Source organism: Humulus lupulus, chromosome 8, assembly GCF_963169125.1.
Source record: "Humulus lupulus chromosome 8, drHumLupu1.1, whole genome shotgun sequence".
Classification (NCBI taxonomy): Eukaryota; Viridiplantae; Streptophyta; class Magnoliopsida; order Rosales; family Cannabaceae; genus Humulus; species Humulus lupulus.
The window spans coordinates 126,351,925-126,370,123 of NC_084800.1; positions in this window are offsets into that span (position 1 = coordinate 126,351,925).

Sequence of the window (18,199 nt, forward strand, 5' to 3'; positions counted from 1 at the left end):
CTTTGTTTTGTTGTCAACTATTTAAATTTGTTCCATACAATTCTAACTCTTTCGTACTAATACAAGATTGTAGTCACAATAAGAATCTAGGAATTTTCTAATATTCATATAATATTATTCAAATAATAATAAACAATAAATATTGGAAAAAATTCATCTTAATTATTTATTTCATAAAACATTATCCAACACATATGATTTCAAGGGCACTATTCCTAGCACTCCAAGAGTAAACACTCAACTGTTGGTGGAGAGATTATCTTCCACTCCCAATATCCCACTAGCGTCGCAATATCCTTCAAGTATCCTTGGAAGGTTTGTATAGTGAAGGCTATATTCTTTGTTACTCTTAAGGTAACCAAGAATTCTCTCAATAGCTTTCAAATGCTTGATACTTGGATTGCTAGTAAACCTACTAAGTTTACTAACCACATATGCAATATCCACTCTTGTGCAATGAGTGGCATACATAAGGCTTCCTATTGCACATGGATATTCCAATTGAGCCGCTCTTCCCTCATTCTTTTCTAACTTCATGTTTGAATCAAATGGTGTATTCGCCTCAATGATTTTGAGATGACTAAATTTGTCAAGCACTTTCTCGACATAGTGGGTTTGACTCAATACAAAACTCTCACTATTCCTTCTAACTTTGATACCTGGAATGGTATCTTTTGTCTGTGTTTCTATCACCAGACATGTGGCAGTTAGGAATGATTGATGACAAGGAAATTCATGGGGCTTTCGGAGTATGAACTCTTCAAAGCGACCTAGTCTGTGCAAGACGTGGGTGTCTCCGAGTGAGGCCATGCCCCGAGGTCTGTCTTCGAAGCGAGGATGTATCCGAGTGAGGCGACGTCCCCAGAATGCCCCGAGCCAATCTACAGGTCGTGGATGTCTCCCAGCTAGGCTACGTCCTGAGGTCTTTTCTAAAGGCGGGGATGCCTTCGTGTGATGCCACGTCCTGAGGGGCTCTCCTCATTCGCCAATTTCCTAGGTTAAGGATTTTGGTCCTCGGACCCGGAGTGGTTGCCAAGTGTCGGTCACTCTAGGCATGGGCCATCAGAGGGTCATATGACAACTTTTGGTGAGCCTCGATTAGTGCTGTCAATTTCGTGCACTCGACAATCGACATTTCCCACAACGCTGCCTAACATGAGCAAACGAGCAGCTGCATCCTGACACTGTCAGAGGCATGTTCCCTTTCTGCTATGGGCCCCGTGCAATTCGCCTGGGTCGTAGTCTTTATTTAGTGCAACCCTTTTTTGTATTAACTTAACATTAATACCCCAAGTGGGGGGAATCTAGTATTAATGAAATATAATTAACATTAATGACCCAAGCTTCTATAAATAGGGTTGGGGTATCTCCTTGTGAAGGGTTCGGTTATTTTTAGAGATAGAAACTTTGTAACTTAGTGCAATATACACCTGCCTGAGAACTACCATTGAAGCTTGCTATAACAAGCTTCAAGCTCACTAAATAATAGAGACTCGTGGACTAGGGCTCTTTTATAGCTTGAACCACATAAAATCCTCATGTTCTTCCCTAATATTTCCTCTAACCTTTCAGATTAAGTTGATAGCGAAAAAGGTAGTCAACAATATCCACCTCTCCAATGTCTTTCATTTTAAAGTTAAAAGATAGAACCATCTTTGTTTCTATTATTCCTCTCATGTCATTACTCAAAATCAACATGTCATCTACATAAAGACATACTAATATGACATAGTCATCACAAGTGTTAGAGTATAAGCACTTGTCCACATTGTTGTGACTAATTCCATTTGAAACAATGACTTTATCAAACTTCTCATGCCATTGTTTTGGAGCTTGTTTCAAACCATATAATGATTTGACAAGTCTACACACTTTATGTTCATTTTCATGAAGAACAAAACCTTATGGTTGTTCCATACAGACCTCCTCCTCAGGATCCTCATTTAGGAATGTTATTTTAACATCAATTTGGTGAACATAAAGGTAATATATAGATGATAAGGAAAATAGCAATCTTATAGAAGCTGTTCTTGCTACCTTGCATAAGTGTCAAAGTACTCGATTCTTTCCTTTTGTTTGAATCCTTTAGCTACTAATCTATCCTTAAAGGTTTGTATGGGTGCCATCAGTATTGTATTTCCTTATAAATACCCATTTGCACCCAATTAGTTTATACGCATTTGGAAGGTCAACCGATTCCCAAGTGTGGTTAGACATAATTGAATCCATTTCATCATTAATTGTTTCCTTCCAAAAAGCGGAGTCCCTTGAGGACATTGCATCTTTGAAAGTTTTGGGATCATCCTCTATTTGAAGTACTATTGTATATTGCCAAGTGACTTCTTCATTATTACCGCAAGATGTGAGATGAGTGTGTTTTGTTTTTCTTCTGCCTTTGTTTTCCTCAGCTTCTACAAAAGTCTAGTGCCCAAGGCTAAGTCTATCTCTCAGCACAAAAGACCAAAATGTCCCTTGTCCAAAACCTTATCTTTTAATGCCCCCAATGACAAAATCGTCTTCGTACCCTATTTTCTGCTAATCCTCAAGTAGCCTTATTTATTCCCAAATAATCTCGACATACTCAAATAATCACCAAATAACTACCCATTACCTGGAAAATTCCGACTACGCACTAAGTTTCCCAAAATACCCCCTAGGCTCACCCCGAGCTGGGTATTTGACCCCGTTGTGACTTTTCTGCTAATCTGCTCACTAGGATCACCTCAAGTCAAATATCGCAAATATATCAACATAATAATGTGGTCTCAATCACAAAACACATATAATTACATTTATACCATCAACAAGTCAAAATTACAAATATGTTATTATTAACAAAAACGGGTCCACATGCATATTTAATACACATAAACATGCATATATATATATTCATATTACCATGTAAATCATGTATGCCATGTAGTCACACATATATCCAATTAATTTCACATATAAATCCAATTATGCCCTCCTAGCACACTAATCATGGCACTAAGCCTTATTAGTAAATTTGGGACGTTACATAGAACTTACTAACCTTTTCACAAGAGGTTTTATGAACGGATTCACTAACTTCTCACTATTTCTCACATATGAGATCGATATGATTTCATCTTTAATCAATTGTCTCACATACTCATGTCTTATACTTATATGTCTAGACTTCCAATTATATATGTCACGATAGGCTCTACCTATTGCGGCTTGACTATCACAATGTATCGAGATTGTCGATACCTTTTTCACAGAAATTGGGATCTCCTCTATGAGATTCCTAAGCCACTCGACCTCTTTGTCAATTATCGCTAGAGCTATAGACTCGACCTCCATGGTTGAGTGTGAAATACATGTTTGTTTCTTTGAACTTGAAGAAACTTCTCCTCCTCTGAGTATAAACACCCAACTGATTATGGAGAGACTATCTCCTACACTTGATATCCAACTTGCATAAGAATATCCCTTAAGTATCTTATAAACTTTGAATATTGGAGGCTTAGCTTCTTGGTCCTCTCAAGGTACCCTAGAACTCTCTCAATTGTCTTCCAATGTTTGATACTTGGATTGCTAGTAAACCTACTAAGTTTACTAACCGCATATGCAATATCTGCTATTGTACAATGAGCGGTGTACATTGAACTCCCTAATGCACTTGAGTACTTAAGTTGAGCCACCGCTCTACCATTTTTCTTTCAATATTTATGCTTGAATGAAATGGTGTATTTACCTCTTTTATTTTTAAGATGGATAAACTTGTCAAGAACTTTCTCAATGTAGTGAGATTGAATTAAGGCATAACCCCCACTATTTCTTCTCACTTTTATACCTAAAATGGTATTGACCTCTCCATGGTCCTTTATCTTGAAAGTGAAAGATAGAAACCTCTTCGTTTCTATTATGTATATCATCTCATTACTCAAAATAAACATATCATCAACATATAGACACACCAGGATGGCATAGCCATCACAAGTCTTAGAGTATAAGCACTTGTCCGCATTATTCTGTCTAAACCCATCCAAAAATATGGCTTTATCAAACTTCTCATGACATTTTTTCAGTGCTTGTTTTAGTCCATACAATGATTTAACAAGCCTACACATTTTAAGTTCATTTCTCCTTAGAACAAAACCCTCTAGTTGTTCCATATAGATCTTCTCATCGAGATCTCCATTTAGGAATGCTATTTTGACATCCATTTTATGAACATATATTTTATATATTGATAAGAAGATAAATAAAACTCTTATTGTGGTTGTCCTAGAAATCGGTGCATATGTCTAAAAATAATCGATTCTTTTTTTTTTTTTAACTCTTTTGGTAATAATCTAGCTTTGAAGGTTTGTATGTGCCATTGGTGTGATATTTCCTCTGAAATACCTACTTGCACCCATCGTAGCCTTTGGGATTGGCTGAGAGTTCTGTCCGGAAGGATGATTGGGAACTACCTGATTTCGAGCGTACTGGGCGAATTGTCCAGCTCAAATGAGAGTCTCAATTTCATCCTTCAGTTGCCGACAATCATTAGTGTTATGGCCGATGTCATTGTGGAAGCAAATTTTTTTTTGAAGGATCTCTCTCCGCCCTCTGGTTTCTTAAAGGTTCTAGATTTTCCATGGGAGACGATTAGAATTAGCCAAAAATTTACTCTCTCGGGTATCTGTTAGGTCGGTATAGGTAGCGTAAATAGGCTTGAACTTCTCCACGGATTTGTTTTTCTTCGTCTCGCTCTAGTCGCCCTCACCATTCACATTCCTTTTGTTATTCCCCCCTTGGTTATTTTGAGTAACGGCTTGAGCCGTAGCTACATCATCTGTTACTGCTCCAACGAGTTGGGCAGGGGTCTGGCTGGTTCCTGTGACAGAAGCTCGTGCCTACTCCAGGTTTATCCATTCCTGACCTCGGGCCAGAAATTCTTCTACGCTTTTAACACCTTTTCTTTGGAGCTCTAGCCACAGGTCGCCCCTCACGAGGATTCCTATTCTCATTGCATGAGCTTGGCGCTGTCATCAGTGTCCCTAGCTCGTGCGGCAACATTGGTGAATCTGCTCAGGTATGCTTTCAATGTCTCGCCAGGTTGTTTCTTTACGTTGGCCAATGAATCAACTTTAACTCGAGGGGCCTACGAAGCTCGGAATACTCTTTTAAACTCAGAGGAGAATTTCTTCCACGAGCTTATCAAATGTCTCTTGTATTGTTTAAACCACTACCTGGAAGGTTCGACCAGAGTTGCAGGGAACAAGATACACCTTAGATGGAGCCCAACATTATGGGCCATCATTATAGTGTTAAACATTCCGAGGTGGTTAGACGGATCTTCATCTCCATCAAACTTTGACATGTGCGGCATCCTAAAGCCTGTAGGATATGTTTCCATTGCAATGTTTGGAGCAAAAGGTTCGAGCTCCTCATCTGAGTCACAATCGTCCTTTTCCTTCCCAAATAAGAGTCTTTTAATTTTCTCTTCCATTAGAGCCAGTCTTTCAAGGGTTTGGTCCCTAGTCCCTAGGTTAGCTGAGGGTTGTTCAATAGCTCTCTTCCTATTATACACATTTGATAGGTTATTGTCACTCCAAGTTTGAGCTTGGTTATGTGGAACATTCCCATTGTCACGTACAATGGACGGACCTCCCTCGTGCCGAGTATAGCTAACGTTTTCATCCCAAGCTGGATACCTTCTCTGTGAGTTCAAATGATCGCGCAGGTCGAGATGTGGATCATATCGAGGAATTTGTGCTGAACTCAAATGATTTCTCAAGTCTCTCTTGAATATTCCTCCATGCTGGCTCTCCATCCAATAACCTCCGTTTGCGAAACTCACAGCTCGCGGTTGAGATTGAGGACTTGGGTTCTCAACATGCATTCGTGGGGCAGAAGTATTTGCGGATGAGGGAGGATTTCTCCTACTGTTCCCATGAGTTGGAACATCTCGATGAGGACGAGGTGGTGATGGATGTCTTACAGGTGACAGAGGATGACTTATGGGCAAGGCTATCCTCATTCCATTAGGACAGACTAAATTAGCACGCATTGGTTCTACTCCAATGTCCTTAGTTCTCTGTGCCTGAGGCTTTGATTGTGGTACATAGGGATTCGTTGGAGCATTGTGTCTTCGTGAGCTTGTCCCAGCCCCTCCCTACAGACTGTTATGGACATTTCTGGGAATCTGTGAAGAAGGCACAGAGCTTGGGGTCGCGGTCCTGACCGACCGACTAACATGCTGATGACCTCTGTGATGATCTGTGGGACGAGCATTCTAGTGGTTTCACCCTGTAGGCACAGAACTCGGAGTGGCGTTTTTGAAAAATCGACTCAGTTTATATCGGTTATTCATGTGGGACTTACGAGATCCACTTTGCCTCTTTTTAGCATTAACGTTAGTTGTAAGAGGGGCTAACCGAGCTAAGACCTCCTCAATCTGCATATTTTCCCTAGCGAGATGGATTCTTAACTAGGTGTTTTCCATCTCGACGGCAGTCAAATATCTTGGATTTGGATTTGGAGGTAGTGAAGCTGAACTCCCAGTATCGTCATAACCCGCCAGTTGTTTTCTAGGACGTTGCTGAACATCCAGGCCCCTTTCATTGGGAACAGCGGTATGATGGGCCTCCTGCCCACCAAGATGTTCTATCTCATTATCATTCATTGAGCGAGTGAACACCATGTTGAAAGTCGACTGGAACTTGTAACACACAAATTTACTCTCACTGAAACAACCAAACTGTTGACGCGGGTTTTCACCAACACTGTATTAAAAAATTAAATAGGTAGATTAGTGCTAGATTATAAACCGTAAAGAACTAATAAACATTCACTCCAAAGCATAGAACTTTTACATGGTTCAATGGTTAAAATCTACCTAGTCTACAAGTCAATATTATTACTTTTCTCTCTCTATTTCTGCAGAGTTTTGGTAATACAAAACAATCCTTCATCTCCTGTCCAATATTCCTAGTATTTATAGGGGAATTTCATTGACAGGTTTGGGTCACTGTGTAAATAAACTGCATAATTAAATAAGGTATATAATTAATACAGATTATTCTCATTTTCATTGGGATATGGGTTGATAACATAATAAATATACTCCTATTATCTCGGATAATAAATGACATATATATGATATAGCTTGGTCATTAATGAGCATATAATGAATCCCTGAATCTCCTAGGATCCTTTAGTATGTGTTGTCTAGGTTCTCACGAGCTGAATATCTCACCCGAGCTCGTGTTTAATGAACTACCTGACTTCGAGCTCGTAATAACTTCCAGAGTGCCCAAAGTTGGATCTGACCATTATGAGTCTCAAACTCGATTGTTACCTTATGTGTAGGTCAGATGATAACTTGTATACCGTGTACGAATTGGATTGGATCTTGAGCTGCTCACATCATTAATAATCAGATATTCCACTTCCCTATTTTTCCACATATTTATCTACCAGCTGTACCCGAGCTGAGTAATTGAACTCATGCTAATTTTAGGGTACAACATAGTCATATTTAAGGGAAAGGGTTTTTCTTGCTTATTTCTTTTTTTTTTTATTTCCAAAATTTGAGTTTCGTTCAAGAGTTACAATTGCTCGAGACATCTACTAGTTGTATTTGGATATAAAGAAAAAATTTAGAAAGGTTTTTCTCAACCGTAGGTTGTCATTAATTACTAATTGTTGGACTTCCCTACAAAATATTAGTTATATGTGCTTGACTGCTCATTGGATTGATGATAATTGGAAATTGCAGAAAATGATTATTAGTTTCATTCAAGTTCCCAGCCACAAAGGTGATATGGTGGCAAAAGAACTTATGAATTGCCTTAATCATTGGGGGATTACTCAAATTTTCTCTATCACAATTTATAATGCCTCTTCAAATAATGTAGCTCTGAGAAATGTGAAGGAATATTTGCTAGAAAAGCAAAACAATTTAGTTTTGAGTGGAGAGATGTTTCATATGCACTGTTGTGCCAATATTTTGAACTTGGTTGTTAGTGATGGTTTAAAATAAATGCCTTGTGTCATTTCTACCATAAGGAATGCAGTAAGATATGTGAGATCTTCTCTAACTATGCTCCAACAATTTAAAGAAGCTTGTAAAGATGCAGATGTTCAATCAAAGACTCTATTATGTTTTGGATGTGGTGACAAGGTGGAATTCTACATAGATGATGCTGGAAAGTGTATTAAATTTCAAGAAGGATTTTAGGTATGTAGAATGGGATGTAAACTATACCAAGTATTTTGAGAAAGAAAGAGTAAATGGGGAAAAAGTGGATGGCCCATCAAACACTACTGATTGGAGTAATACAGATGTACATGTTCAGTTTCTCAAGGCTTTTTACGAGCTTACTTTGAAGTTCAGTGGGTCATTGTATATCACATCAAATATTTTCTTCGAAGAGATTCTTCAAATTCAAGTTCAGCTTAGAGAAATGGAGACTAGTACATATGAGTTGATGAGCAAAATGATAGAGAGCATGCAGTTGATGTTTGACAAGTATTGGAGTAATGTTGAGAAGATGAACTTGTTGCAGTATATTGCATCTATTTTGGATCAAAGATTCAAATTAAATGTGGTTCGTAATGGTTTTTGGTATCTCTATGACCCAATTAAAGCTGAAAAAAATGATAACAAAAGTTGAGAATATAACGAGTAGCTTGTTTGCATTTTATAAGAAAATTATTGTGCTTCCTAATTCCTCAAAAGATGAACAACCAAGTGAAAATGTCACTTCCAATGCAAGTGGAAGTCAAGTAGCACATTGTTTATTATTAAGCTAAAGTTTGTTTCGAGTGAGGTAGTCAATAATGATTGGATGATTATCTTGCTTATAGAAAGGAAAAGTTGGTTGAGAATGTGGATTTTGACATTCTAGATTGGTAGAAAAGAAATGATAGCAAGTATCTTATTGTCTCACACATTGCAAGAGATGTTTTGTCAGTTTTAATGTCTATAGTTGCTTCTGAATTAGCCTTTTCTATTGGAGGATGGATAATCAATCCATTTATAAGCTCTTTGTCTCAAAAGATGGTTGAAGCTTTAATTTGCTCGAATAATTGGTTGACTTGTGATTATTATGCTCTTGTTGTATTAAGACAATACATGGACAAAATTGAGAATTTGAAGACATCTTAGAAAGTTGAGTCAGGTATATTATATTTATAATTGTTTTTAGTTCTTATTATTATATTTATAATTTTTCTTAGTTCTTATTCTTATCTTAATTTTATAACTAATGGTTTCTATTATATTACTTTTACACTAAATGAATCTTGTATTACAAGCACATGAACTGAGATTACTATTTCTAGTTCCTTCTAACCCCTTAGATGGAATCATGAGATGATTAGATTGGTTTGGTATTATGACTTTCATATTGGTATGTGGATTGTTTTGTATTTGAACTTGGATTTGTTGTGTGATGTTTAATGATTGGACTATTGTATTTGGTATTTGAACTTGGACAGGTTGTGTGATGTTTTTAATCTTTAATGGTTGAAATATTTTTCATTTAAACTTTTTTTGTGATTGTTGTTGGAGAGTTAGACGTAGACTATATTATTATTATTATTATTATTATTATTATTATTATTAAAGTTAAGGATGAATGATTGTTTTAGAAAATTATCCATAGTACATATAAATAAATTGAGTTTTGTCTTATAATTTTGAACAATGAATTGAAAATATTGTTTCCAAACATCAAAAAGATAAGTTTGACACTTTTGCTAAATCAAAAAATGTGTGTAAAAGAAATGGGTTGAGTGGGTTAACCCAACAAAACCGTTGGATGGGTTAAAAAAACATTTCTGTAGGTTACGGGTTCGATTATGTTTGTAACCCGACTTTTACATTGCTTTGCAAAAAATATGTTACAACCCAACCAAATCGACCAATGTACTACCCTACTTGATGGTATGAAAGTGCAGCGATGATAGCTATTAAGCCATATTTTTTTTAGTTGTCATTGTTCTTTGAACTGCTAATTTTTACAATATTATAAATGATCCCTTTGTTGTTGGCAAGGTTTATGGATTACCTGTACAAGAGGACAAGTATTACTTTGATATTTTGTATGTGTTTTCATTTATAATTTATTAACTTTTATACATTTAGTAATCCTATGTTGGTGTTTCTTTGTAGTGATTGTGGTATTTTTGTTACATCATTTGTTGAGTATTTCATTAATGCGAAGGTAATTTCTTCAAGTTATTTTTCTGTTGAAGATTATCGTTCTAGGCTGGTCGTGCTTTTTTATTCGTATGACAACATGAAACACATATCAAATGTTGCTACTAAACCTGAAACTGCAAAAAAGAGTCTCCAATACAAAGGATTGATGATGCTTTTGAGTCAGCAGCAACATTGGAACAACCACATAGCAACATATCATAAACTGCTATTCATTTTGTTATGTTCAATTTTAGTTTTATAAATATTAATGTAGTTGGGATTATAGATTTTTTTTTAAATGCCTATTTAGTTTAGTTTTTGGTTATGAAACAAAATTGGATTTGTTAGAAATATTTATGTGATTGAAGCTTTTGGGTCTTCAATATATTTCAGACATCCCTTTTAGGATTTTCAGACTTAGTTATGTGATTCTATCATTATCATGTTTATTTTTTAAAAAAAAAAAAATTTATGAATATGATTTATGATTCTTTTCTAAATTTATGTTGTAATTTGTTTAAAATTTTACAAAATCTGTCTTAATTTTAGTTTATATAACTCTTTGTCAACACCAAAGCAACACCACATCAACTTATTTTAAAATAAAACAACCATCACCGACAATAGATCAAAGAAAAAAGCAACGCACCATAAACAGTCAAAGAATTAAAAATAATTTTCTAACTTTTTTCCTTCCTAATTTAAGAAGAAAGAATTTCAATGCAAATCATACGTGCTAAAAAATAAAACAAATAAAATCAATGTGTTTATTTTAAAGAATCAAATTATTCTAGGAAATGTATTGTTGTTGTAGTGTTGTTTCAACTTCTTGGTGGTCAGTTTCGGCATGTCTTCCTATTAAGAATTCTTTGGGAACATTTGTTGCACTTGTTTTGCTTTTTAGTTTCCCAAGCAACTTTGATTCTACTTTTCATTAGTCTTCCAGCTTTCATTCTTTTTAAATGGAGGCAACACTATGATATATTTGACATAGTTAGGTACATCCCATGTGCGTTAGTTTCCTACTGGGTATATTGTTTCATCATATGTTTCTAACCATATTTTTGTTGTGTAGAGATGTGAATAGCAATCATAGGGATCTATGTTCATCTCCTTCGTCACAGAAAGAGCATGATCACCGACATCTCATCCTTTTGGAATCTATTTCATGTGCATGTTCAATCTTTGAGATTTACAATCAAAGATTTTTCTTCTTTAAATACCTCAAATAAATGTTCATTTGTTGCATTTACTTCTATTTTAACACAAATAATAGGTTAATGGGATTGAACAACAACACTAACTCCATGCAACAAGACAACAACAATATTTTATGTCTCTTGTTGGTAACTGGCTTACCTTATGCATAGTAGAAAGCACTGGGTGGTGGGCCTAGAGATTTAAAAAAAAAATTATTTAAAAAAACTTTAAATAATCAGATCTATAAATATGCAAAACATTAATAAAAGAGAAAGAAAAAGATGAAGATTTACCCGTTGTAGAAAAATCAAGAATCCTTGCTATCTTTTAGTAAATCAATTTCAACTCTTACCTTGAATAGTGTTGATAAAGCCATATAGGAGACCTATGGACCTATAATTTCAAGTTCCAATAAATTTAGATTATTAATTAAAACTCTTTAATATAAATACCTTAATATATTGATCTCAATTTTATTCCGCTAAAAATATGAGACTGCACTCTTGTAATTAAAGACATTTATTTATTTACTACTTTTAAGTATAAATAGGGTCCATCGATTTAATCATTACATACAATTCAATGCTCTATTAATGGTTCATTATTAAAGTAGGGTTAAGATACCCTTTTACCTCTTAATTATATATTGTTTCCTTATGTATCATTAACTTTACTAGTGAAGGTTAATTCATAAACTAATTTATGAACTTTAGCTCAATAACCTTTCATTTCCAAAAGCCAACCCTTAAGAGAACCCTTATTCAATTCCTCTTGGAAAGGTATAGATTTCATATTTGTATATTATGTCCTCAGCCATTTACATCAATGAGTTCCCAAAACAAAAGTTTTCAGCCTGATCATTTTGACAAACCATAACAAGTGAATCAAAGATCAATTTGTATATGATCATCTTATTGAGTAATGCTTATAAAGTAAACAGTATTATTAAGTAATAATAACATATCGAGTCCCGTTCATGTATAGCCACTTTATACAAAGTTCCTCCACTAAGATGTCATTCTACATCAGTAATCCAGATCTAGATTACATGTATTCATAAAACTAGTGAACCATACTTACAACATTTAATCCAAAGATTTCGTAAAACTTTGTTTTACTGCAAAGTATTTAAATTCGTTCCCTACAATCTTAATCCTCTCGTACCAATACAAGATTGTAGCATAATAACGAACTTGATAATTTTATGATATTTATATAATATTATTCTAACTATAATAATAAACATTCAATATATGCAAAAAATATAATATTTCAATTTTTTTGTTTCATAAAACAATGTTCAATACATATGCTTTAAAGGGGACTAATCCCAATAATCTCCCACTTTCCCTAAAGAAAATGAGGCATCTCCGTCAAACCCATATTGCTAACATGATCTTTAAAAGACTTGGCAGACAAAATCTTAGTAAAATGCTTTAAAGGTTATGTTCTAAAGCTATCTTCATAACCGCTACATCTCCTCTGTGAACAATATCTCTAATAAAGTGGTATTTCCTTTAAATATGCTTTCCCCTCTTGTGATTCATCAGTTCCTTCGAGTTAGCTACTGCCCCAGTGTTATTAAAGTATAGGACACATGGCTTATTCATATCTTGAATAATTTCCAGATCGTAATAGAACTTCTTTAGTCACACAACCTCTTTAGGTGCTTCACAAGCCGCTATGTACTCGGCTTCCATGGTAGAATCTGTGATATTGGTTTGTTTAATACTATGCCAGACCATAACTGCTCCACCAAGTATGAACACTGATCCAGAAGTCAATTTCTGACTATCTCTATCTGATTGACAATCATAATCACTGTATCCAGTGGGATTCAGGTCACCACCTGAATATACAAGAATATATTCTCTAGTTTAATGAAGATAATTGAGAATATTCTTTACTATAATCCAATGACTCAACCCACGATTATATTGGTAACGACTAACTATCCCTACTGCATAACAAATGTCGATTCTCATACATAGCATGGCATACATTAGACTACCTACCGCAGAAGCATAGGGATACTATCTCGTATCCTCTTCTTCTTGAGGTGTTTTAGGACATTGCTCTTTAGAAAGGATAATTCCATGACGGGTTGGCATATCACCCTTCTTGAAATTTTTCATACCAAATATTTCTAGTACCTTATCTATATAAGTAGCTTGAGACAGAGCCAAAACTTTGTTCTGTCGATCCTGAAGGATCTGGATGCCCAGAACGTAGTTTGCATCTCCCAAATCTTTCATTTGGAATTGCTCAGCTAGTCATTTCTTTACTTTTTTCAATGTTCCTACATCATTTCCCTCGGTAGAATATCATCAACGTAAAGAACCACGAACACCACAATGAAAATTTGTTTATAGACCTAAGGTTCGTTAACGTTTTGTTCAAAAGCCATACATTTTTATTATGTCATCAAATCTCAAATTTGAAGATCTAGAAGCTTGTTTGAGTCCATAAATGGACCTAAGAAGCTTGCAAACCTTTTTCTCTTAACCTTTTATTTTGAACCCTTCTAGTTAAGACATACAAATGGTCTCATCAAGATAACCATTAAGAAAATTTGTCTTAATGTCCATTTGTCATATCTCATAATCCATGCAAGCAGCTACAGACAAGATTATGCGAATGGATTTAAGCATGGCCACATGAGAAAAAGTTTCTTCATAATCAACCCTTTCTCGCTGAGTATAGCCCTAAGCTACAATCCTAACTTTGAAAGTTTCCATTTTCCCATCCTCTCCTATTTTCTTCTTGAATATCCATTTGCAACCAATAGATTCAACATTTTCAGGAAGATCTTCAAGAGTCCTGGTGGAATTGGAATATATCGATTTCATTTCTAGGTTCATGGCATCTTTCCATTTGTCTTTGTCAGAATCTCTCATTGCATCTATATATGTCAATGGATCATCTTTGTTTGTGTCTGACACAAGCATTTGAACTTCTTGTTCATAGCAAATTGGGTGCCTGACAACCATCCCACTACGACGAAGCTCTCTATTGTTCTGGCTATAATTTGTGGCTTCCACTTGTCGTTGTTCATTGCGAACAATTGGTGATCTATTTACTTAATCAGAGACCATCTCCTCTAGCACAACCTTATTGCTAGGATTTGTGGTTGTTAATATATTCATATTCAAGAAAATTACCATTTGTCGATACAAATGTTTTATTTTCTTTAGGACTATAAAATATACCACCTCTGGTCTCTTTGGAATATCCCACAAACAGGCACAGTTCAATGCGAGATTCTAGCTTTACAGTCTTTACTTTCAACACGTGTGTTGGACACCCTCAAATACAAAAATTGTGTAAACTAGGTTTGGTACCATTCCATAATTCTAATGGTATCTTCTTGATAGACTTGGATGGAACAACATTCATTATGTACATTGCACATTGAATGGCATAGGCTCAGAATGATAGTGGCAATGATGATTAGCCCATCATTGATCTAACCATGTCTAATAACGTCATACTCCTTCTTTTTGAAACACCATTTTCTTGTGGCATTCCAAGTGTAGTGAGTTGGGATTGAATTCCATGCTTACGTAAGTGGTCTTAGAATTCATAATCCAAGTACTTGTTGGGAATAGTGCCCTTATACATAGACTATGTCCGATTTTATGTTGATAATATTAAGTAAATATCGAAAAATTATAAAGTTCATCTATGTGATCTTAATCTCATATTGGTATGAGAGGATCGAGATTGAGATAATGAACTTAAAACAGTTCATAGTAAAAAATAAAGTTATGGAATCTTTAGATTAATTATTGCTAGTACCGTTTGCTAGTATTATGAATTCAAGTGACCTAGATTTGGGTCACTAGTGTAGTAGGACACTTTAGTGAATGTACTTTATATATAGTGATATATAGAACTGGAATATATGTGATTTGTTAATACTTGTTTAAACATCATTTTGTAGTATTAATTAAACACATCAAACAATGATCATATACACGATGATTTTAATCCTGAGGTTGCTATGAACTCCTATATATGTCATCTGATCCTTTGATTCATGCGTTAAGGTTTGTCTGAATGATTAGGCTAATAACAATTGTTTTCAAGGCTCAATAATATATATGGCTGGGGATATAGTTTAACAGTTATGGAATCGATACATTCTTATGGATTGAATAATGGTTCCTTATTGGGTTGACTTTTGGAATTGAAAAGGTTATGAGCACTCACATCGCAAACTTGTTGTGACTCAACCTTCACTAGTAAAGTCAATGGTACAGTTGGAACTAAATAAAGTTAAAAGGGTAAAATGATAATTTTATTCCCTTTAAATTATGAACCATTAATAGAGGATTAACATTGCATGTAATGATTATATCAATTGACACTTTATTCCTTAATAAAGTACTTTGTAAATATATATCTATAATTATCAAGAGTTCAGTCTCATATTTATAGTGGAGTAATCATGAGATTAATAAATATAATTATTCAATAAAAAAACTTTGATTAATAATCTAATATTTATTGGAGCTTGATATTATAGGTGCATAGCCCCCAAGGTGACTTTATCAACACCATATCAAGGTAAGAGTTGATACAAGGGTAAACCTTTACTTTAGAAATTTGAGAAGAATTTTATTCTTCAGGTCAAATATACAATTATATGATAATTGGGGTTGAATAATTAATTTTGAATTAATTATTGAATTTCGAAAATATATTTATTTATTTAAATATAGAATTTTCAAAAATATATATAATAATTAATAAATTAATTATTTTATTTGAGTGGGAGAAAATAAAAATGGTTTTTAAAAGATGATGATAATGATGATCATTGATTTCAATTTTGAATTTTGAATTTAAAATTTAAAATTTTAATATTGAAATATGGTTGTGATCTTTTCCTTAAAAAAATAATACCATATTTTGTGGGAATGATTGATTTTAGTTAAATAAATAAATAAAAGAAAAATACAATATCTTTGAAAAGGGAATACCGCTACACGCATGGCACAGTCCAGGGACTGTGCCAATCGTGTAAGACAATGTAGATAAAGTATCTGTGTTGTTTTTATTTTTTATTTATTTAATTAATAATTTGAAAATAGATTTTTTTTCGAATTTGGTAAGTAAGATATTTACCTAAATCAATTCATATCATCATTATGATATTATTAATGTATTAATATAATTATTAGGATTAATAGGGAATATATAATCTCTAATATATATATTATGTAAGAAGAAGAAAACAAGAGAGTGAGAATTCAAAAAAAATTTCAGAATTTGTTAGACAAGAAATTGTCATCTTCTTTTTTTATTCTAACATTTCTCAAGCCATAATCCAAGTTCTCATGTGTTGAGATATACTTGTGATTTCTAAATTACATACAATTGTTCTCTATGTGCCCACACACATCTTGAGGTGTAGAGAACACTCTTGAAGATCGTGGTTTGAGTACTCAAAGCGTAGGATAGGAAGATCAATATATATACAAAAAGACTCAAGGACACTTAATAGGCTTCAAGAGGTAAATATTTATGTTCTTGAATATCTGGATAAATGTGCATATGATATATATAAGTATGTGTATAATTATATATATGTTGCATGATTATGATATTGCATTAATGTTTATGTTCGCATGTTTTCTTGAACATATAAAATGTTTATATGAGAGATGGAAAATTTTTGTGTTAATATAACTGGGCCCACTACACCATTTTCGCTATGTACTCTGATTTTTTTTCCAACAATAATCACCTCCTCGATCAAATCGAAGAGCTTTCAGTGATTTACCTAACTACTTTTTAGCTTCAGCTTGGAATTCTTTAAACTTTCCAAAAGTTTCATATTTCTTTTGCATCAAATATAGGTAATCATATATTGAATAATCGTCAATGAATGTGACAAAATATCCAAACCCTCCTCACACTTGCACATTAAGTGGTCCACACACATCCGTGTGTATGTGTTGGAGTGGTTCTATGGCTCTTGAACCTTTTCCAGAGAAAAGTCTTTTGGTCATCTTGCCTTCCAGAAAGGATTCACAGAGTGGAAGAGAACCGACAGTTAATTCTCTTAAAGATCCCTCCTTTTCTAGTCTATTAATTTTATCCAAACCAATATGGCCCAATCTCAAATATCATAGATATGTTTCACTGTCGGAATCAGTCTTTTGACGTTTAATAAACCTTGGGTTTTCAACTTTAAATATTTTAGAGTTATATATAGATCACTCTTTTGCCTTAAGTTTATATAGCCCATCATCGGATTTTACATGACATATTTGACTACTAGATCTTGAGATAACAATCGAATTATTATTGAAAGAAATATCAAAACCTTTTTCATGCAACATAGAAACATAAATTAAGTTTCTAGTAAATCCATGAATAAAATAAACATTGTTCAAATCAAGAATTTATTTTTAGCAAATTCTAAACGGGCTGTTCCAACTGCTTTGGTAGAGATGACATGATTACTGCCAACCCTCATAGTCACCTCCTCATCAGCAAGCTCCGTCGAAGAACTAAGAATATGTAAAGAAAAACAAACATTGTTATGGCACCAGAATTAACAATCCAGGATGATGTATCGTCTTCCGCTAAGCAGGCTTCTAAAACAAATAAATAATATTTTCCTTTCTTCTTCTCTTTTAGGTCTGAGAGATACTTAGGACAGTTTCTCTTCAAATGACCCTCAACTCCACAATGAAATCATGTCCCTTTGGGTTGCTTTTTCTTGGAAGTTTTGTTATCCTTATTCTCTTTGTTCTCCTCGCCTTTGGATGACTTTTTAGGCTTCTTTTCCTGTTTGTCATTGTCTTTTTCATTGGATTT